Source organism: Mastigoproctus giganteus, chromosome 2 (assembly GCF_048544385.1).
Source record: "Mastigoproctus giganteus isolate SK-2022 chromosome 2, ASM4854438v1, whole genome shotgun sequence".
Lineage (NCBI taxonomy): Eukaryota > Metazoa > Arthropoda > Arachnida > Uropygi > Thelyphonidae > Mastigoproctus > Mastigoproctus giganteus.
Window position 1 is genome coordinate 165,593,441 of NC_143576.1, and position 23,324 is coordinate 165,616,764.

Genomic DNA, 23,324 nt, shown 5'->3' on the forward strand with positions numbered 1-23,324 from the left:
TCAATAAGGGATTATGGGTTACTCTACCCAGTACTCTTTTTTGTAAAAAAAAAATAGTTGCTGGTACTCATTCTTTGCTATCAGAAAAAATTATAAATTAAACGGATATGAAAAGTAAACTAAAAATAATTTCCTAATATTGTTACTTCAGTAGCAATGTTTCTGGAATAAGAACAACAAATTAAGTATATTAACCTAAGCATAAATTTATTATACAAGTACATAAAAATTAAGTAAAATGTACATAGTTTCATAACAAGGTTTTTATAGAAAATTACAAATTTTTATTAAGTTCTCACCCGACAAATTATGCTGACTTAGGTTAATATACTTAATTTGTTGAATTGATGTGTCAGCGGTGGGCCTACAATTTTAAGAAATAGTAGTGAAGAAATTGTTTTCCTTATCAAAGAAGCTCTGATTGGGCTGACGATCAGATTCATTTGCAAAAATCCTCATTCACATTCACTTGTTGCAATTGTTATCGTACTCGGCGTGTTCATCAAATGCTTCAATTTTTCCCAAAAATGTCTTTTCAATTAGATATTCCTGAAGTGCATGAATCGTATCTCTTTCATTTAACTAAAGCATAATTGAAATTTTGTAACTTCTTTCTTATCAAATGTCACTTGAGAGTTAATATCTTTAGAACAATGTTTCCTATCAAGTGCTCGGTTGTGTAGAACACTTCTGGATCGATTGGAGAATAATTTCTGTAATCTGTTCCATGAAGTGAAACTCCTTGAATTCAAAAATTTTCAACAGCTTTGGTGGCATTTCTGTAAAACTGCACCGGAACTGTTTGTCTTTAATGAAAAAGTTGTACAATAATTTCTATTTTTTATTCGCCCTGTACAGATCTATATTGCCCTCCTGCAAGTCCAAGCTCAAGTCTGATATTTCTTGAAGAGCATCACACATTAAACCTAAGTCTAATATAAAGTTTGTAATTATAATTTTCCGTGTACATCTTTCTCTTTGTTCTGCATTGGGTCATTCTTTCCTTCTTGAAAGATTAACTAACACTTCATAGTTATTCCAAACAGATCAGAAACCCAATGCCACCCATCGTGTGTATAAATTCTGCCAATTTTTAATAGTTCAATATCCAGCAAGTTTGTGCATACCTTCAATTCTCTAGCATTTTTGGCGATGCATTATACATGACAAAGTTTATTAATAAATGCTTTAAACCTATTGATACCTGAAAAGGATTTCACAGTATCATCAACTGATAGTTCTAATGTGATTAACGCAATGCCACACTATTAAAGAAAGGCATTTTTCTTTCATTAGTTTCGTAACACCACTTTTACTACCCATCATAACAGCTACACCATCACATGTGATACAAACTAAGTGAGTTTTCCATCATACCAAGCAGACAACCAAATATCCTTTTGCAGTAAAAATTTCAAGTTCGATCAAGTCCAAAAACAAATTTATGAGAGATCTCATTCCACTGTCAAATATTCAAGTTCAAAAGTAAATGATTAATGTGGATTTCTAATTCACCGTGGTCGATTCGTCAATTATCAATGCAATTCTCCTCTTCGACATAACTTTTTTATTAGCCAAATTTTTTTCTCATTTGATCACTAATGTGGTTCAAGATGTTGATACAAGCGTTAGTCAAATGAAAAATACGACCCATTTTAATCCCATTTAATTCTTGTATGTAGGTCAATCTCTGATTCAAAATTATGAAAAGACTAATTTTCTTTGGCCACCTTATATGTGGTGTGAAAGATTTTTGCTGTTATTAATTTTTCACTTAAAGATAGTGGATGTTGCTGTTTGCTTTCACCAAAATCAGTAACTTCATTGTTTGCCCATTCCTTAGAAATCTTCATGCCCATCTTCTTTTCCACTCCAATAGTTCCAATTTGTTTACATAATGCACAGTCATGTCTCTTATTTTGATAATCTAGACAATTATACTTCACACAGGAGTCATTTTTTTTTTGATCAACAGTCCAGCAACCTTGGTCAGGCATTTATATCAGTCATCCCTTGCTGTTGGACATGTATACCTTCAGGAACAAAAACAGTCTTTGACACAGTCTCTGTAGCTAAGTCTCCACTCATATTCTCACTTGTTTTTGATTTCTTAACTGTGCAAGATTAACCAAAACTAGTAATTCTTTTCATTTTTTTACTTCACGGTTCAAGACTTTTTTTTTTTTTTTAAAACACATTCACTCACAATCTCATTTACTCTATCACACGGGCAGTTAAATAAAATTGTTGTGTCTAAGTTGAAAATGCACAAATACAAAGTTATTAGTGTTGAACAAACTTTTACATTGTAAGAAAAGTCATAGAAAAACTAGTAGGGAAGCATTACGAGCCCTTAGGAAATTTTATTTCCAAAGGGAGAGGAGTAAAAAACAAAAGTACATGAGTTTACCAAAATGACTGTTACTTCTTAGATAAACCGAATGCCTGCGAAAGTGGGAGAAACCCCAATAAAATAATCTACAGTCGAGCATCTATATAACAAAATTGATTGTTTGCCTGCAAAATTTCATTATGAAGAAATATGACCTTTTCCAAGATGAAAAATAATTCAACATTCAGAAATAGTGTAAAACATGGTAAATAAATCAGAAATAAATGGGAAGGAATAAATTTTCTAACATTTAAAAACAATTTATTAATAGATGATATATTAAGATACAATTTTTTTTCATACGTACATGATGCACACAATATTAAGAATTATTTTGAAAAATATCTGGTTACCTGTTGTTGTTGTTTGGTTTTTAGGAGCATTAGCAACTAAGGCTATATTGCTCCGGGGATATGCGGTGGTCATTCCCTGACCTTCCCGCATCCTCCGTATTTGGTGGTCACGGGCTCGAACCCCAGTCTAATCAAGAAGCGTGTGCTACAAACTGCCGCTCCTGCCCACCTGGCTATGGAGGCGCATCTTTTGTAGTAAACTGGATTTTAGTGTATATTGATCATTAAAAAAATGTCCACGTTTGTTTTAACGCATTTTGTATTTTCAGGAACATTTTCTTCCCATTGTAGGCCTCGATGAAGTTTCAAATGGTGCCATCATTTCATGTTTAGGTTTAATACCTTCGTTGTCCTCATTGTCCGTCTCTCATCATCGATATTGTCACTAGCTCTTAAATTTGATTTATTTTCTGTTTTGAAACTGTCCAAAATGTTGAAGACATTCGGATACTCAGGTATTGTGACCATGTAAATAGAGATAGGGGAAATTTAGGGAAAGTGCGGATAACACACTTTTGTGAAACAACAGATGATTATTTGTCCTGGTAAAAGAAAATCACTTTCTCCTAATCCTCTAACAGGGCACTTATGGTAGCAGCCTATTAGAAACTTCTTCAGAGTGACTTCTTGGTATGTGAGACAGGTGGTCAGATACGTTTTACGAGTACCACTACATTGTAGAATGGCAATCCCTTTAGCTCTCTTAATTTGTGCTTAGCAGCAGCAGCACCAATGTCTAAATTGCCTGAAGGCCAGAAGTGAAAACAGTGGGTATCCAGTTAAGTCTCCTAATCTGTTCATTATATGAAAATTTTCTTCGCTCAACGAAAACTATTTTAAAAGAAATTACCAATGGGAATACAAAAAAATTTGCTAAATAGAAAAATCAGCTATAAACTGAAAAGTCAGCTATAATCAGCTAAAAATCAATATAAAGGAGTTTGCTAAACAGGAGTCCGATTCAGTAACTTAAAATTCAAAAAAATGGCTATAAAGTTTTATATAGTAAATATCTTAACAATGGACAGTGAAAAATGCTAATTTAGTTAAATAGCTATAAGCTTATTTGAATAATACGTAAACGTGAAAATATTTTACTGAATATTACAAATTTCAAGATGCACTGCATCCAAATGCGACACGTTACTGTTAAGGTGCCTGTATGCCATACCCAGGGTGGCCAATCATCCCAATATGGCCGGGATTGTACTGATTTAGAACTTCAAGTCCTGCTTCTCGATAATACTATCATTTGTCCCAATAAAAGAGGTAAAAACTGTTAATTTATTGATTTTACATATTTTTAATTAATTATTATTGGAATCTAATGGATGTTAAAAATTAATTTGAATATCAAGAGAAAAAATGAAAATTGAGAAATTTTTTTTTCTCTTTGTTGTTTTAAATTACATGTACAGTGGCAGACAAAAAACTGCACCTTAAAAAATTTAATATCTGTAGTGAAACGTATAAGATATTGTTTGATTACAGTCATTCTGTTTGTCGCAAAGCAAAGGTATTGCATCAGACAGTAATTGCAAGGTATTGCATCAGCCATTTCTATAAATATACTGTTGGAAGGGTATACACGCTCATTAGTATCCTATTTTGCAGAGGAGTAAGCAGGGCTCCATATGTTCAGTTAATACCAAGAAAAAGAAGTGTAGCTGTTGCTCTGACCGAGGAAGGGCTTTCTACGCGTACTATCACTGATAAAATAGGTTGCCACCAGTTAACAGCATCCTGGATGCTGAAATTAAAGTGTGAAACCGGTGATTGAGAAGACCTGGATCAGGCTGTAAAAGAATGAATACACCTTCCCAAGAGTGATATCTGAAACGGTCCTACCTTTGTAATCGCCATACTAGTGCTCCTAATCTAAAACTGGACTTTGAGATGGCCTCTGGTGTTGAAACAAATGCACGAACTATCCAAAGATGGCTTTCGGAATGTCGTCTACATGCCTACTGACCCAACAAGAAGCCCTTGTTGACCCAACAAATGAGGAAGAAGCGACTTGCTTGGGCTAAAACGCATTTTTCATGGAAAAAGAGCAATGGGACACCATCATCTTTTCTGATGAATCGAAATTCAATCTGCATGGCTAGGATGGGAAGTGAAATGTCAGAAGATGAAAATCAGAGGCATACCATCCTGACTGCATAACAAGCAAAGGGGTGGGGCAAATTAAGTTTATTAACTGAACGGTGAATGCAGAAACCTACATTTCTATCTTGGAGGAGTGCCTAAAACAGTTTATTAGGGATCACCACACAGACATCCACAACTGCATTTTTCGACAGAACTCAGCACCTTGCCACACAGCAAAATTGGTAAGTTTTATGCTATTTAGATTTAATGATGAGTTTGTCTTCTTGTCTCACAAGGCTTAAAACCTACTTACACCAATGTTTTCCCTCGTTTTTCTCCCTTAAGGTGCAGTATGACTGCACCTTAAGGGAGAAAATGCTGGCATTACAGTGTTGGACTGGCCCGGCAGCATTCTAGATTTGAACCCAACTGAAAACTGCTGGTACATAATGTCGTCTAACATTGCTCAGAAGCCAACAAGTAAGATTCAGCTGCAGGAGAGGTGTGGTACCAAGAGATTGGGCATCCATATATCCAGAAGTTGATTAACTCTATATGCCAGATCGTTGCAAGGCTGTAATTGCAGCTCGAGGAGGAACAACGAAATATTGAGGATTTATTTTGCTGATTTACAGTACGTAATACTATTACTTTAACTTGTCATTTCAGTTTGTACACGTAAATGCAATAAAATGTATGTTTGATTGTCATGATTGCCATTACCTCATGGGCTTGGCACACCCAGGGTCCTGGCACCTCCGTAGCCAGGTGGGAAGGAGCAGCAGTGCGTAGCACACGCTTTTTGATTAGACCAGGGTTCGAGCCCATCAACACCAAATATGGAGGATGCGGAAAGGTCAGGGAATGACCACTGCATATCCCGGAGCAAAATGGCCTTAGTTGCTAATGCTCCTAAAAACCAAATAACAAACACCCAGGGTCCTGAGCTGGATATCATCATTCTTCTCTTTCTTGGTGATTCCTTTCTACTTCTCTCTCTCTCTCTCTCTCTCTCTCAAGGTAACTCAAAAATTTTTTTTTGTCTGGTGCAGCATAAGCCTCAGGCTTCCTTACACCATACGGCTAATAATAACAATAATCTCCATGATTTCTCATATTCCCATAAATTATGAATTTTACCCTTTGGGAAGATATTTATGGCAGTTAAGTATATCATGTGGAGTCTTTTATTGGATTTAATTCACAGAGATATATATCCCATCTAACAAATGCATTTCAAACATTCACGGAGAAAAACAGGATTCCAATGGTTCTGCAGCTCACACTTGGTTGAAAACATCTTGGTAAACTGTGTTAAGCACTTATAATCCTGAAGACATTTTTAAGAGATGAAACAGAGTTGCATGATTTTTAAAACCCAGACCATTGCATGATTTTTAAAAACCCCTCCGCATCTGCAGCAAAGAAGATCAAGGACAGGATTACAGTTCTTTTAACATGCAACATGATGGGAACAATCAAGATGAAGCCGTTAGTTATAGGCAAGAGTAAATCGCCCAGATGTTTTAAATGAGTAAAACAGCTGCCTGTTGAATATGCCAATAATGATAACGCTTCAATAACAGCTTCTTTATTTGAAGATTTTCTTTGTAAATGGGATTTGCAACTGGATAAGAAAAATAAAAAATTGTATTGGTTTTGGACAAATGCTCAGCTGATCTAAAGTTGACTTTCTAAAACAATGAATTAGTTTTTCTACCTTCGAATACCACATCAATGATTCAAACTCTCGACCAGGGAATAATAAAAATCTTTAAGACATTTTATAGATCGATTATGAGGTGAAGCACAAATCCAGTCTATATATGAAGGTTTGAGAACATCATCCGATATCGCAAAGCAGATAACTGTTCTAGATGCACTTCAAATGACAATGAGTGCCTGGAATGAGTTTCAAAAAATGTGGATTAATTAGTCACGATACTGATCGCATTGAAAAGCCTAAAGACATGGGTGAACAGGAGTTTAATGATTGGGTGGACATAGATTATTATTATTATTATTATTATTATTAACCATATGGTACAAGGAAGCCTGAGGCTTATGCTGCACCAGCCAAAAAAAAAAAAAAAAAAAAAAAATTCCCGAGTTACCCTGAGAGAGAGAGAGAGAGAGAGAGAGAGAGAGAGAGAGAGAGAGAGAGAGAGAGGTAGAAAGGAATCACCAAGAAAGAGAAGAATGATGATATCCAGCTCAGGACCCTGGGTTTGCCAAGCCCATACTCACCAGATGTGAGCCCCCGGGGTTATGATCTAAAAGGTACTACAGCTTTAACAGGTGAAGAAATTGCCCAGTCTGTTACTGATAATTTTGCCAAGGAGGAGGAAAATGAAGATTAACCTGAATGAATTCCAGTTAGAAAATGGCAAACACGTGAAGCTATAGTCATTCCGAGGAGAGCGTTGGAAGCAGCTGGTGCAAGTGATTGTGAATATAGACTGTTATATAATATTGAAAAATCTATAAATAGATTTTGCAGTGATAATTTACAACCAATCTAAAATAAGTGACTATCTTAAATTATAATCACATTACAAAGTGTTAGGTCTAAGTTTCAATAGCAAAAGCTTAATTTACGGTACTCACCTTGGACAATCTGCAGTTGTTATTTGGGTGAAATGAATGACTAAATTTTTGGCTTTGGGTAATTAAAATTAAGTAGATTAATTGGTAAATTTACGGGATGAGAAAAAATTAATTAAAAACGGAATTAAAATATGCTGTTATTGTTATTGTTATTTTTGGATTTTTTAGGAGCATTAGCAACTAAGGCCATATTGCTCCGGGATATGCAGTGGTCATTCCCTGACCTTTCCGCATCCTCCGTATTTGGTGGTGACGGGCTCGAACCCCGAGCTAATCAAGAAGCATGTGCAACGCACTGCTGCTGCTGCTGCTGCTCCTTCCCACCTGGCTACGGAGGCGCCTTTAAAATATGCGCAAGGAAGCAGAAGTGCACAACTCTGTCCCTGGTTGTCATGGAGAATTGATTAATTAAGAACTCTAAAATATGTGAAATATTTTAGAGTTCTTAATTAATCAATTAATCTAAAATGTGAAATATTTTAGAGTTCTTAATTAATCAATTCTCCATGACAACCAGGGAATGAGTTGTGCACTTCTGCTTCCTTACGCATATTTTAATTCCGTTTTTAATTAATTTATTCTTATCCCGTAAACTTACCAATTAATCTACTTAACTTTAAATTACCCAAACCCAAAAATTTAGTCATTCATTTCACCCAAATAACAACTGCAGATCGTCCAAGGTGAGTATCGTAAATTAAGCTTTTGCTATTGAAACCTAGTCCAATCACACGGTGTTTTAAGACATTCTATAATTTATCTAAAGCGTTAGGTTTAATTAATTAAGCAAAGTATGTAAGTATAAATTTATTTTTATTTTGATAACTTGTGGATAATATTCTTTCGATTTTCACATATCATTTAATTGGTAATAAACTTCTGGTGTGAATTTGTGCTATATGTCTTTATTTTTATAGCCTGTGGATAATATTCATCGATTTTCGCTTATTAGAATTGCTGTTTATTAAAATCAAAACTCAATTTGCAAATGAGATCACTGTAACTAGCACTTATTGTATATTATTTTGTATAAATGTGCACATGCTATCATCATCATTTTTAATTATAATCCATCATGGCTGTAAAAAATTTTAATGTCACATTTCTTGAATTAACCATTCAATAAGTACCATTCAAAAAAAACCAAAAAAAAAAAAAAAAAAAAACAGCTAGATGGAATTCCTTTAATAAGTTGTCTGTAGTACCTTTAATGTACATAACATAAAAATATGAAAAGTGTAAGTAGCATATACGAATAGTTGTGGTTCAAAGTTTCACATCTGATAAGATAGCAGCATTTTCTAAATACTTCTGTATAAGGAAAAATGAAATTTAAATCAGTGGCTGATTTTCTAGTAAATAAAATATGAAGAAAAGGGATACACTTGTTCAATTGCAACTGTTTTAAATCTCTTGGTATTAATACGAACATCATTTGATCATGGTTACCATCGAAATCATTACCATCCCAATGGTATAAAGCGATTGCAATCCTACTGATAATAAAATTACATTTTCCCAAATTATCAACATAGTGTTGATGAACAGGATTAGCCAATTTAACCAATTAAATTAGTGTCTTTGTGAAAATACACATAAAGGAAACCTTTTTCAAGTCCAATTATCTCTTGGGACTTACTGACTAGCTCAGAGATTTTCCAGCTCCAGTCATTTATCAGAAGTAAGTGGAATTATTAATGCTAAATGACAAACAGAAAATGAAAGGTGGATTCCTTTTCAGAGAAAAGGAATGATCACAAGAATTTAAGAGGAGAACCAATAGAACAAATCGAATGAAAGACTTATCTAAATAATAATAATAATTCTACAGATTCACCAAGATATGTTCCCCCACCCATGATGAAAAATGCTCAACATTCTTGGTTGGGATATCAATGTGTTGAAAACAAAAGATATTTTTAAAGGTAGCTTGGCAAACAAAAGAGCAACGGGTGTCAAAGCACACATTCAATGGGCAGTTTGATTTATAAGACATAATTTGTATTAGCAAACACTAATTGATAAGTATATTCATTACCACAGTATTTTCTGTTAGTATAATTTTACAATCCATAGGGCTATCAGTCCCTATTTGAACCACGGGTGGTAATAATTTAAATATTATCCAGCTAATGTCTAAATTATAATTGTCCCAATGATATAGTTTAATTATTGAAACAGTTAATTAATATTAAGTCTATTAGCCATCCAATTTAAAGCCAGTAAATAAAACTTTCATTATTCAAAATTTCATTTCATTATTAATACCGGTATGAAGTACACAGACAGTAATATAATATACTAATCACTTCCATTTACACATACTGGTTATTTTACGCTTGACAAGAAATAAGTCAATGTATACAAGGAAAATAAGCCAATGTATAACTTAATCATTGTAAATATCATTTTATGCGAATTTTTTATGAAAAAAAAAAAATAAATAAAAAAAGCTTTCACAGAGCTTGTAGTTACTCATGGTGACTATCATTGCTATCAGCTATAGATGCATATGCTATTCTAATTTATATATGGTAACGATGATTAATAGAGTAATCACATCCCTAGAGAATAATAATGCAACTGGGAGCTCATCAGGGACTCAATACTGTAGTAACCAGGGGGCATAGATTCAAATTGAGGAAAGACAGTTGTAGAATAGATGTGCGGAAGTTTGCCTTTAGCCAGCAGGTAGTTGATTGCTGGAACAGACTTCCATCTGTTGCTCTGGAAGTTGACAGCTTAAATAAATTTAAGGCTGAACTATACAAACATTTGGAGTGACCAGATGAATGAAATGGGAAGGGTTTTTTTTTTTTTTTTTTTTTTGCTGATGCTGTATAAGCTTGCTTTCTTGCATAATATGCTTCAACTAAGGCTAACCTACCATGGGATGCACTCCTGATTTGGGCCCTAGAACAAAATAATCAAGTGCAAACTGCTCTGGTTCAAGTGGACTTAGTTCTATTTGGAGGCTCCATTGTCAGGAAAATGGGAAATATTTTTTGTATTATGGATAGATGGAATAGAACCAGGATATATCTGTCAGGAGCAACAATTAATATCCACCAACAGATTGACAGATTTTAAAGGGGGGGGGGTAAAGAGAATATTTTTATTCATGTGGGGACTGTGATATTAAGTACACACGGTCTAACAATCTGTTAGACAAATATAGGACCACACTGAAGAAATTAACTCAAGAGCTGAAGGACTCTGCAAGACTTTTGGGGAAAATTTTCATCAGCTTGGCTGGCACTTGTAGGTAAAGGAATGTTTTTGTAGTAGTAGTAGTGGTGGTGGTATGCGATGCAAGAAAGCAAGTGTATGAGCTTTTGCAGCAATAGCAAAAAAAAAAAAAAAAAAAATCACACCATTCCCTCCAAATGCCTGTCCAGTTCCTCCTTAAATTTATTTAACCTATCAACTTCCACAAAAAACAGATGGAAGTTTATTCCAGCAATTAACCACCCGCTGGCTAAAGGCAAATTTCCGCACATCTATTCTACATCTGTCTTTTCTTAATTTGAATTTATGCCCCCTTAGGTTCGTAATCTGAACAAGTGGAAGGATCCCATCAGAATTCAGCGTGCTCAACCCATTCAAGGCCTTATACACCTCAATCAGATCACCGCACAGGTGCCTAGTCTCCAGCTGCTGCAATTTGCAGAACTTAAGCCTCTCTTGGTAAGAGGATCCCTTCATTCCCCTCACCAATCTTGTTGCCCTTCTCTGTACACACTCAAGCAAATCTACATCCTTTCTAAAATGAGGCCTACAGACCTGCACACAGTACTCAAGGTGTAGTCTGACCATTGCCTTATACAGAGGAACAATCACCTCCTTTTCCCTGCTAGCAAAATTCCTATATATCATTGACAAAACCCTATGACCTGCCCTGGCAGCCTGTCTGCATTGCTCAGAAAACTTCATATCTGACTGCACAATTACTCCCAGGTCTTTTTCATTTTCTACCACCTTAAGTAGTACCACACACTTCGTACATTTCTCTGGGGTTACTTCTACCCATATGCAGTACTTTGCATTTGTCAAAGTTAAACTTCAGTTGCCACTTCTTAGCCCATCTGCCCAAATTATCTGGATCCTGCAGCAGTAGCACACTGCCATTACTGTCATTAACAACCCTGCCAACCTTTGTATCATCTGCAAACTTCGACACTAAGCCTGATATACCTTCATCAATATCATTGATAAATATACAAAAAACAGAAGACCCAACACTGAACCCTGTGGGACTCCACTAATAACATTAGTCCATGAAGAGCAGCACCCATTAATTACCACCCTCTGTCTTCTCCCACTCAACCATCCTTTTATCCATTGTAGCAACTTACCCTTAATACCATTCTGCTCCAATTTGTACAAAAGTCTTCCATGCGCAACAGTGTCAAAAGCTTTCCTGAAATCCAAATATATGATACCAAAATTATTTTTTGCATCCAGTTCCTTTGTAACCACATCATAATATCCAATCAAATTTGTCAGACAAGACTTTCCCTTAACAAACCCATGCTGTGTCTGAATTATTGCTGCAGTCTTGTCTAGATGATCCTGCAATGCATCTTTAACCAGTGACTCCATTATTTTACCCAGAACAGACGTTAAACTAACAAGACTGTCTGTAATTACTTGTGTCACCCTTTGATCCCTCTTTGTGAATTGGGGACACATTTGTACATCTCCAGCTGGTGGAGACCTCCCCTGAGTCCAAGGATACTCTCATAATTATGGCTAAGGCTTTGCTTATTTCCTTTGCCGCCACCTCCTTTAATATAACTGGATAGATCCCATCCACCCCAGGTGCCTTTCTTATGTTTAACTTCAACAATTTCTCCTCCACTTTGCTCTCAGTTATTACAAAATCATTAAGCACCCTGCTACAATTTGATAACCTTCTGTCATTTTCAAACCTTAATAACTCGTCATGTGTGAACGTAGATGCAAAATACTCATTCAGTTTGTTTGCTATCTGAGCAGGATCATCAACAGTCGAACCATCGATATCAAGTGGACCAATCAGATTCATCCCCTTCCTTTTAACGTTTATATAAGTAAAGAAATCCTTGCTGTTTTTCTTAGCATCTTTTGCCAAAGATTTCTCGTAATCTGCCTTCGTATGCCTAACCTCCTTTGTGACCTGATTACAGACTAGCTTATATCTGCCAGAGGCTTCTGAGTCGCTTGATAATTTATATGCATCCCATGCATTTTTCTTCTTTGTCACGAGTCTCATTAGTTCATTTGCTAACCATTTAGGCCTAAGCCTTGAACAATATTTCTTAATAGGTATGAAACTTTTAGTAGCTTTCACGATTAATTCCTTGAATGCTTCCCACTTAGAATTTACTGTTGGTAACATTGTCAGTTGATCCCACCACTAAAGCGGTGCAAGAGTTTTTGCCAGTATCACTAAGGATACCTTAAAGGTTCAGGAAAACTGCTAGTTTAGGGGGGAGCAAGCATAATATAGATTAATGTTTATCTAATGATATCAGTCAAAGTAATGCTTGCACATACTTCAAGAGTTGTTTGTTACCGCACAAGATTATATTTCAAATGAGTGGGTAGCAGAGAAGCAAGCTTAAATAACTACACATTCCTTGAAGTTATTTAAGCAAGCTTAAATAACTTCAAGGAATGTGTCAGGGTAGTTAAATATACAAGAAAACTAAGTCTAAATTTCTTATACAGTAATCTCAGAAGTGTTTTCAATAAAATGAGTGAATTCGAACTGCTGATTAGGACAAGTAATGCTGACATAATAGGGCTTACAGAAACATGGTGTCACCCAGAAATAGGGGACGATAAGTTTCAGTATGGCATGTACAATATATTTAGGAAAGATAGAGCAGATAGAAGAGTTGGCGGGGTTATGCTTCTTATCAAGAGCAGCATGAGCATGACTAAAGCTTTCCCGGATTCAGATGTTTCGCATGAGAATATAGAATCTATATGATGTGAGATATTTGGAAGCATAGGCATAATGACAGTGGGAATAATCTATAGGCCAGGCGATTGTGAAGATTATGATGAGAGGCTCTATACTAGAGCTTACAATACAGGTATTGATACAAAAAATACCGGTTTTTCTGTACTAATTTAAAAAAAAAATAATTGTTTATAATTTAATCACAAAGGTTATAAAACAACCTTTATGTGATTATGACTTTGTTATCTCTATTAGCAAATGTTCGATAAATCATCGATAGGACATCATGCAACATTGTAACCTGTCCACAATTCTCGGACAACTTCAATTCTGACCGTACGTAACTTCTAAGTCCTGTTCCTCCACTAATGACTTTAGTTCAACTCCACCAAGTGTATAAGTTATTTTGTGGTTGCTGTTCCCCAGGTATAAGACCTTGCATTTTGCTGAATTAAAGCATAGCTGCCACTTTTCTGACCATCCCGGAAGTCTATCTAGGTCACTGAAGAAGCTCTGCTTGGCAGAAATCATTAACTACTCTACTGATCTTTACGTCATCTGTGAGTTTAGACCTCATGCCCTCCATAGATGTCGTTTAAGATAATCAAACACAACAGTGGTCTCAATACTGATCCTTGGGGAACCCCACTTCTTACATTAACCCAATCTGAGGAATAACCATTTATCACAACCCTCTGCCTAATGCCCTCAAGCCATCGTGCTGTCCAACTTATAAAGTAACCACTCACGTGGGACTGAGTCAAATGCTTTGCTGAAATCCAAATAATGTCAAAATTATTCCCTTAATCCAGCTCATGAGTGACCTGTCAAAATGGCTAACCATATTGGTTAAACATGATTTTCCCTTTACAAAACCATGCTGTGTATCCTACAGAATTCCATTTCCATCTAAATGATCCAGAATCGCTTCCTTGATCATTGCCTCCATGATTTTCCCTACTACTGAAGTTAGACTGGCCAGTCGGTAATTTCCCATTACACTCCTAGAACCGCCTTTATATTCCAATTTACACCAATCCAATGGAATCTCTCCTGTCCAGTGATGCTCTCATTACTAGCCTTAATGGTTCAATGCACTCACTTGCAGCCTCCTTTAAGGGTTATGCCATCAACCACAGGAGCCTTACTCGCCTGTAGGCGCAAAAGTTCTCATTAAATAATCATTTGAAATTTCAACATCATTAATTACATTTTTTTCAACTTCACTTCCAAAATATCTCATTGATACAAAGGTTTTCTCTGTTTTTTTATGTAAATATCGATGCAAAGTAACTGTTGAGTGCACCTGCAACTTCAGCTATGTTATCTAATACTATCAAGGGTCCATTACATAAGGGTCCAATCTGACATGTCCTTCTGTTCTATGCATTTATATATGTGAAGAATTCCTTAACTTCACTCTTTGCTCTCTTTATTCCTTATCCCCACTCTTTGCTCTCTCCCAGACTCAGTAAAGATACTATAGTGAAAATTATACTTCACTTAATAAAACTTCTTTCTCCTTCAGAAAATGCTGAACATAATTCAACCATGGAAGACCAACATGGAACAGAGCATCAGTGCTTCACAAATTCTTTCCAAAATAAGAAATTGCCTGGCTCCAATGAGATTTTAAAAGATGAACTTGAGTCGGAAATTAATGAAATACTTTTAACTATTTTTGCTAAAAAATAGTTCAAAGCCTAGTTCAAATAGTTCAAAATATGGACTGAGATCGTCTACGATTATCTCAGTAACATAGTACCAGAATAGAATCCGAAAGGGCGTTTTCTGCTGCTAATCAAATACTGTATGTACCAAAATAAGATCCATTTTAAACAATTGTACTATTGATTGCTTACGTTTCTTAAGAGCTCACTTTATTCGGACAGCTAGTGTGGATGCTTAAACATACCTAAACTTTGCAGTAACAATATGTATTTTTTTTTGTTTTTAGAATAACTACATTTTAATGATTTTTTTTCAGAATATTTATTATTGCAATAAAAGTTTATTTAAAAAATAAATTAAAGTAATTACAGTACTTGTTTTTTCCTTACTTTATTGCACCTAATTGTCATCAAAATTTATTGAGAAAAACGTTTGTTTTTGGAATAGGAGTATTAATACTGGTATCCTGGTTTCATAAATAAAAAATACCGAAATATGAGGATTGGGATTGGTATTGTAAGCCCTACTCTATATGCAAATGGAATGGGCAAGTAAGCACAAATGCCTTATTATGGGTAATTTTATAATTTGCCTTTAATTGATTAGAGCAAATAGGAAGGAAACTTGAAATGGATTTAAATCAACTAGATGATTGTTATGTGTATCAACATGTCAGGGAGAGTACTAGGGTTCTGTGTGTGTGTGTGTGTTTAATGATGCATAAGCTACACTGGCTACAGTGCGCCCAGAAAGTACTAGGGAAGAGAATATTCTAGACCTGATCATCACCCATGAACCAGATGACATAATAGGGTTGACAGTAGAGGAACCAGTAGCAGGAAGTGATCATGGAGTTCTCTGGACGATGAAAAGAAAGCTAGCAGAAGTTAAAGGCAAAAGAATGGGTTATAATTTCAGGAAAGGAAATTATGACGGCTTAAGGTGGTAGAGGGCCTCTATTAACTGCGTAGATATCTCACAGAAAGTGAATACAACTGAATTATTGTATACCTTTAAAACCTTAATTACAGATGCCTTGAATGCATATATACCATTAAAAAAATACTCCATGAAGAGGATTCCAAGTTGGAAGAATAATGAAGTTGCCAGATTACTTGAGCAGAAAAAGAAGGAATGGAAAAGTTAGAGTAATAAAAAGTATTGAAGCCTATAACAGCTACAAATTGATCCGTAATAGTGCGACAGAAAAGGTTAGGCTGAAAAAAGGCAGATTATAAGAAATCGCTGGCAAAGAGAGTAAAGAGTGGGGATAATAATTATTCACATATATCAATGCAAAGAAGAGAAAGACAAATCAGATTGGACCCTTATATACTGGACATCGAATAGTATTAGATATGTCAGTTGATGTTGCAGATGAACTCAACAGTTATTTTGCATTGATATTTACAGGAAAAAAAACAACCCTTTATGTCAATGACAAATTATGGGAGTGAAGTTGAAAAATATGTAATTAATGATATTGAAATTTCACATGATTATTTAATGAAAAAAATTTTGAGCCTACAGGCGAGTAAAGCTCCTGGGGTTGATGGCACATACCCAATAATTTTTAGGGAGGCAGCAAGTGAGTGCACTGAACCATTAAGGCTAATTATGAGAGAATCAATGGACGAGAGATTCAACCAGATTGGAAAAGTGCTAATATATCTCCAATACATAAAGGCAGTTCTAAGAGTCTACTGGGAAATTACTGACTGGTCACAGTCTAAATTCAGTAGAAAGGAAAATCATTGAGGCAATGATTGAGGGTGGAATTCATGAGCATTTAGCTAGAAATGGAATTCTGAAGGATATACGGCATGGTTTTGTAAAGGGAAAATAATGTTTAACAAATCTGGTTAGCTATTTTGACAGGGTCACTTATGAACCAGATTTAGGGAATAATTTTGACATTACAATTTTGCCCAGGCACGATAGGAGGAAGTATACAATGAGAGCCTTGTCAATCAATTCGGCCCTGGAAAGACTGTGCAAGGCTCACAGACTAGAATTTTTCTCAGTGTGGTCAGTGCTTGTTAACAGGAAAGAGTGCTTCTACAGGGATGGGATGGGATACACTTAAATAGAAGGGATGCAAGAGTGTTTTCAGATGCTATCAAGGCAGTGTTAGGGGTCAGAAAACTGCTAGCTTGGGGGGGGGGGATTCACGGACTAAAAGGTTAACAGTAACCACAGGCAGAGGTAAAGCTGATTCTTGCACTGCTTCTATTAGAATGAGCAGTGACATGGAGGGTGGGGTGCGGGGGCTTTCAGGGACTAGTGGGAGTCATCATGGAATAAATAAATACATGGGCTGTGATAGAGTAATGACAAGTAAGAACAGGTGCATGTATACTTGCATGTACACCAATGCTAGGAATATAGTTAATAAATTTGTTGAATTTGAAGTGCGGTCAAGACATCAAAGACAGATATTGTTGGGATATCAGAGACATGGTGTCACACAGATATAAGCAGTGTAGAATTGGAATTTGGGGAGTAAAATGAGTACAGAAAGAATAGGGTGACACAGCAGATAATGAAACAGACCTGGGAGTAATTGTGAAGTCATATATGAAGTTTTCTGAACAGTGCAGACAGGCTGCACCACTCAGAAAACTGAGGGGTATTTTTAATAATATACAGAAATTTTGCTAGTACAGAAAAGGAAGTGATTATTCCTTTGCATAAGGCAATGGTTAGACTATGACTTGAATACTGTCATGAGGTCTAGTATAATACTAAAATGAGGTCTAGAGGCCTCATTTTAGGAAAGATGTATGTTGAGTGGCTTGAGCGAGTACAGAGAAGGGCAACAAGATTGGTAAGAGGGAACGAAGGGAGTCCTCTTACCAAGAAAGGCTTAAGTTCTGCAAATTGCAGCATCTGGAGACTAGGCACCTGCAAGGTGATCTCATTGAGGTGTATAAGGCCTTAATGTGTCGAGCAGGCTCAATTCTGATGGGATTTTTCCTCTTGCTCAGATTATGAACCTGAGGGCACATAAATTCAAATTCAGGAAAGACAGTTATAGAACAGATGTGTGGAAATTTTCTTTTAGCCAGATGGTATTGATCGCTGGAACAAACTTCCATCTGTGGAAGTTGATAGCTTAAATAAATTCAAGAAAGAAATGGACTAACTTTTAGAGGGCATGGGTGTATCAAAAGTTTTTTTTTTTGTTTGGCTGCGTTTGCTTTCTTGCATCATATGCCTCTACTACTACTCTTTATTTAGATTTCAGTAAAGCATTTGACTCAGTCCCACATCTGGGGTTACTTTATAAGTTGGAACAGGTTGGAATCACAGGGAAAATCCTTAGATGGATAGCAGGATGGCTTCAGGGCAGGAGGCAGAGCTTTGTGATAAATGGTTATTCCTCAGACTGGGTTAATGTAAGAAAGGGTTCCCCCAAGGGGCATTATTGAAACCAGTGTTGTTTTTGATTTTCTTAAATGACATTGATGAAGGGATAGAGGGCATGATGTCAAAATTTGCAGATGATGTAAAGATTAGTAGAGTAGTTAATGATCACCTCCAAGCAGAGCTTCTTCAGACTGAACAAGACAGATTTCAGAGTTGGTCAGAAAAGTGGCAGCTATGCTTTAATCCAGGAAAAGTCCAAGGTCTTACACCTGGGGAACAGTAACCCCAAAATAACTTATACACTTATTGGAGATGAACTAAAGTCAGTAGTGGAAGAAATGTACTTGGGAGTTATGATACGGTCGGATAGGGGCTCACATCTGGTGAGTATAGGCTTGGCATACCCAGGGTCCTGAGCAGGATATCATCATTCTTCTCTTTCTTGGTGATTCCTTTCTACTTTTCTCTCTCTCTCTCTCACAGAGTAATAGCTAAATTTTTTTTGACCGGTGCAGCATAAGCCTCAGGCTTCCTTGCCCTGTATGGCTAATAATAATAATATGAAGTCCTCCGAGTATTGTAGGAGGCAGGTTGCAAGGAAGGCCCATGTTGTCCTATCAATGATTTATCAAACATTTGCCAGTAGAAATAAGGAACCAATAATAAGGATGTCATAATCCCATTATATAAGGCTATTGTTAGACCACACTTGGAATACTGTTTAAGTATGGAGACTGCACCTAAAAAAGACATTGAGCTTCTGGAAAGGGTCCAAAGATGAGTAAGTCTGGTGAGATAGGCAAAAGAGCATCCATATGAGGAAAGACTGAATATGTGGGTTGCACAGTTGGTAATGTGTAATCCACATATTCAGTCTTTCACCTTAGAGGAGACTTGATTGAGGTGTTTAAGGCTCTGAGGAGCTATATTGATTAGCAGTGATGTAATATTCAGTTGAATCAAAGATATTAGAAAGGGGAGTTCAACCCAACTTAAGTGATAATATACAGGGTCTCTCAAAAATATTGGTACAAACGTTGGGGGAGGTAGGTAACATCTAAAAGAATGTGAATCACATAGGAACCCATAATCGGAAACGTCACAGGAAAGTAGTAGCAGAGGAACAAGAAGCAAAAATGACACAAGACAGTAATTAGTGGCAAACATTTACTTGACATAATATTAACAATGGAGTACGAGATGGATGCATTTCATGATGTTACAACAGATGCTCGAAGGTTCCACCATGAGACACAATGCATGCGTGACAATGATGCAGCATGGATTGGTGGACACAGTCGAACACACCTGGAGTTTCGTTTCTTTGACAGTAGCAGCAGCACAGATGAGTCTCGCCACGAGATCCATTTTTGTCTCCACAGGCGATTCATACACGATAGATTTGAGGGCCCCTCACAGAAAGAAATCAAGGCTCGATAAATCAGGTGAGCGTGGGGGCCAGGCAACGGGTCCACCATGGCCAAAACGCCTGTTCAAATGGTCAGGAACACACCTTCCATAATGGGCAGGCGCCTCGTCATATTGAAACCAAATGTTGTCTCACATTTGCTGGAACATCGTCAAGTAACCCTGGTAGAACTTGTTCAAGAAAGATCCGATATTTAGCGGAGTTCATGCAGGATGGTAACAGGTATGGGCCGACTAAGCAGTCACCGACCATACCTGCCCACACATTTATTGCGAAGCGATGTTGTGCCGCATGGGGGGGCGCACACCGTGTGGGTTGCTGTGAGCCCACACATGAGCATTGTGCTGATTGAATAAGCCTTCCCGAGTGAAATAAGCCTCATCCTTGAACAAAACATAGGCTGGAAAATTCAAGTCTTGAACACTTTCTTGGAGAAACCACTGCGCAAAAGCCACACGTGCAGGATGATCTTGGGGGAGCAGTAACTGAACCTTTTGGAGATGAAAGGGGTGTAAGGAATCGTTGTGCCAGACACGCTGTACACTGCAACAAAACACTCCTTAGGCAGAGGCAACGGCATGTGTGCTGGTAGTAGGATTATTCTGGACAGCATTCAACACACTTTCTTCCATGGTGGAAGTTCGCGTCAAACGTGGTCTGCCTGCACTACTCCTGTTACCTCTAAATGACCCACAATCGCACAAATTTTGATGCACACGTGCAAACAAACGGTGGTCCGGTACATGTCTGTCTGGGAAGCGTTCCCCATAAATTCGTTGAGCGGTTCATCCATTGCCCTCTGCTAATCCATAACACTAGGTGCATGTCTGCCAGCTCACAGTTCATATATATCAATGCATGCTCTTCGTGCAGCGACTACTGCTTGAATGAGTAAACCAGAAATTTTCCCTCTCGCATACTGATGAACAGCGCTGTGTACCGACTTACGGTGACATTTTCGGTTATGGGTTCCTATGCGATTCACATTCCTTTAGATGTTACCTACCTCCCCTAAACGTTTGTACCAATATTTTTGAGACACCCTGTATAACTTAAGCTGGACTCCTAACAACCAACTCCCCAAGCTCAAAACTAGTATGTCAAAAAATATAGTTTTCTATTGACTTTAGAAAATATATTCAACCCCAAGGGCTCACATCTGGTGAGTTATGGGCTTGGCACAACCAGAGTCCTGAGCTGGATATCATCATTCTTATCTTTCTTGGTAATTGCCTTCTACTTCTGACTCCCTCTCTCTCATGGTAATTCAGAATTTTTTTTTTTTTTTTTTGGCTGGTGTATCATAAGCCTCAGGCTTCCTTACACATTATAGCTAATAATAATAATAATCGGATTTTAGTAATAATCCCTTTTCTGTTTTGCATTGTTATGATTTTTTAAAATGTTTTTTTCCCTTCAATATTTTAACACTATTATTAGAAACTCATGACTGCATTATTAGTGCTATATAATAATAATGTTGGATTTTATATTAAATTGTTAAATGTGAAAAATTATGTTGTAAATATAAACAGTGATAAAAAAACTGAATCCTATTTGAAAAGTCCATAATTAGTGGACTTTTCAATCTAATAAACTGTGTGGCTTTTATCTGTTTTAGCTTAATATGGTTTGGATTTTTTTTTTTTTCCCACATCAGCAATAGCAGTTATAAAAATAAAAATAAAATAAAATTAAATAAATTTAAATAAAATTTTATTTTATTTTAAATAAAATAAAATTAAATAAAATCAAATAAAAATAAATAAAAACAGTCATGAAAAATAGTAAAAGAAGAAAAACTAATAAAAACAATAAATGATATAATTAGGACAAAATCTTTCAGTGACTTACAGAAATTTATCACTAAATCAAGAGATATATTAGGGATTATATTATGGTCTGTCTACAGTTATATATAAGTAAAGGTATATATATATATGCATAATTTTAATATTTTATATGAATTTAAGCAAGTCTACAAATTTTAAGAAGTTAAAAACAGTTGACACATGGTCATCATCAGATAGTATCCGAATGAGTGTACAGGCCCACTCAGGTGACTAAATGTGGTAAAAGATACATGACATTCATTTACAAAACACAGACACAGAGACATCAGATGTACCAGAGTGGAAGGGGTTGCCTTCCACTCTGGTACATCATTTACCATGATGCTAAGCTCTCTACATACAAATACCAAAGGGATGGCTAGCAGTCTGATGGAACCATACAAATTTTTCCAACACAGCCAAAAAACAGAAGTCTATACAGGGTGGGCCGGCAGAGATTTTAGTTTAAAAGTATATTTTAGTGACAACTGCTTTTGTCGGAGCAACAGAGACAGTTCAGTTGCTTAGACAAATAAAATCTGGACAGGAAATGTCCTAAATCCATATTGGAAATACAGGTGGCCTGAGGGTAAACTGGATCTAGCCAAAGAACACAGTCCCTGATTATTAGATGAAATGGCATGTAAGGAGTTCAGGCCTCCTCACGCATTTTGTCAAGAGTTGGGAGATATCTTGGAGGAACATCAATTTTTTATCAAGTAAAAGCCCCAAGAATTTTGTCTCGGGTGCTACTGAATTGATGTTTGGTCTGAGCTTCAGTTCTGGTTCAGCGTGAAGATTCTTTGCCCAGGTGGTTTTTCTGAAATTGCCTTTTGATGACCATCAGTTTACGTGGCTCAGAAAAAAAAAACCGGAGGTGGGCATGTTTCACTGTTGGAAGAAGTTGTTTAGTTATAGAATTATTTGATAGCTGAGACTGATCAGTGGGGGAACTCCATCCTATTGGCTAAGTAAGTGTGTGTGTGTGAGAGAGAGAGAGAGAGAGAGAGAGAGAGTTTTTTTCCATATGGTTCAGTGCCCAGGCTTTCAACCCACCCGGAAGCAATAAATGTTCTCGAGAGTGAGACACAGCGGATACACCCAGCTAACATGACTGAACCATCAACATCCCGAATCCTGCTCCTCGGACCACGAAGGAAGAGGCATGACATGGATGGCTCTTGCAGGTGAACCCACTAGCCAAATGATCCTGGGGCAAGTCATCCCAGGACCACACAGGGGCCAAAGTGAAATGTTGAAGCTGTCCCCCCCCCAACCACCAGGATCCCCCTTTCTGTGTTTCCAAGGATTGCAGCACAAGGCAAACACAGTAAATTCCTATGGTGTTAGCCTGGAACCTAGGCTATAGGTGTTGGATTTTAAAGTGATGCTAACTGGAGGTTCCCTTACCATCAACAGATGCCCATATCAATGAGTTTATTTTGGCCCCATCCAAAAAAACTTGGAAAACTATAAATTCTGGAAAATTCTATGAAGTCTGGAATTCTGAAAAGTGGTAGTTTTGCAATTATTGGATACCCCCAGCATTAGAGATCACCAGCAAATTAACTTAAATATATTTAATAAAATTTACACTTTCTCACTTTATATTACATACAAATACAGAAAA

The 23,324-nt window shown here is 36.6% G+C and overlaps 1 protein-coding gene across 3 annotated transcripts in view; it reads right to left on the reverse strand.

Annotated features, from left to right (window-relative positions):
- bchs (WD repeat and FYVE domain containing 3 bchs) overlaps window positions 1-23,324 on the reverse strand; it is a 1,877,108-nt gene that overhangs the window by 892,944 nt on the left and 960,840 nt on the right. The gene's annotated exons all lie outside the window — the stretch shown is intronic.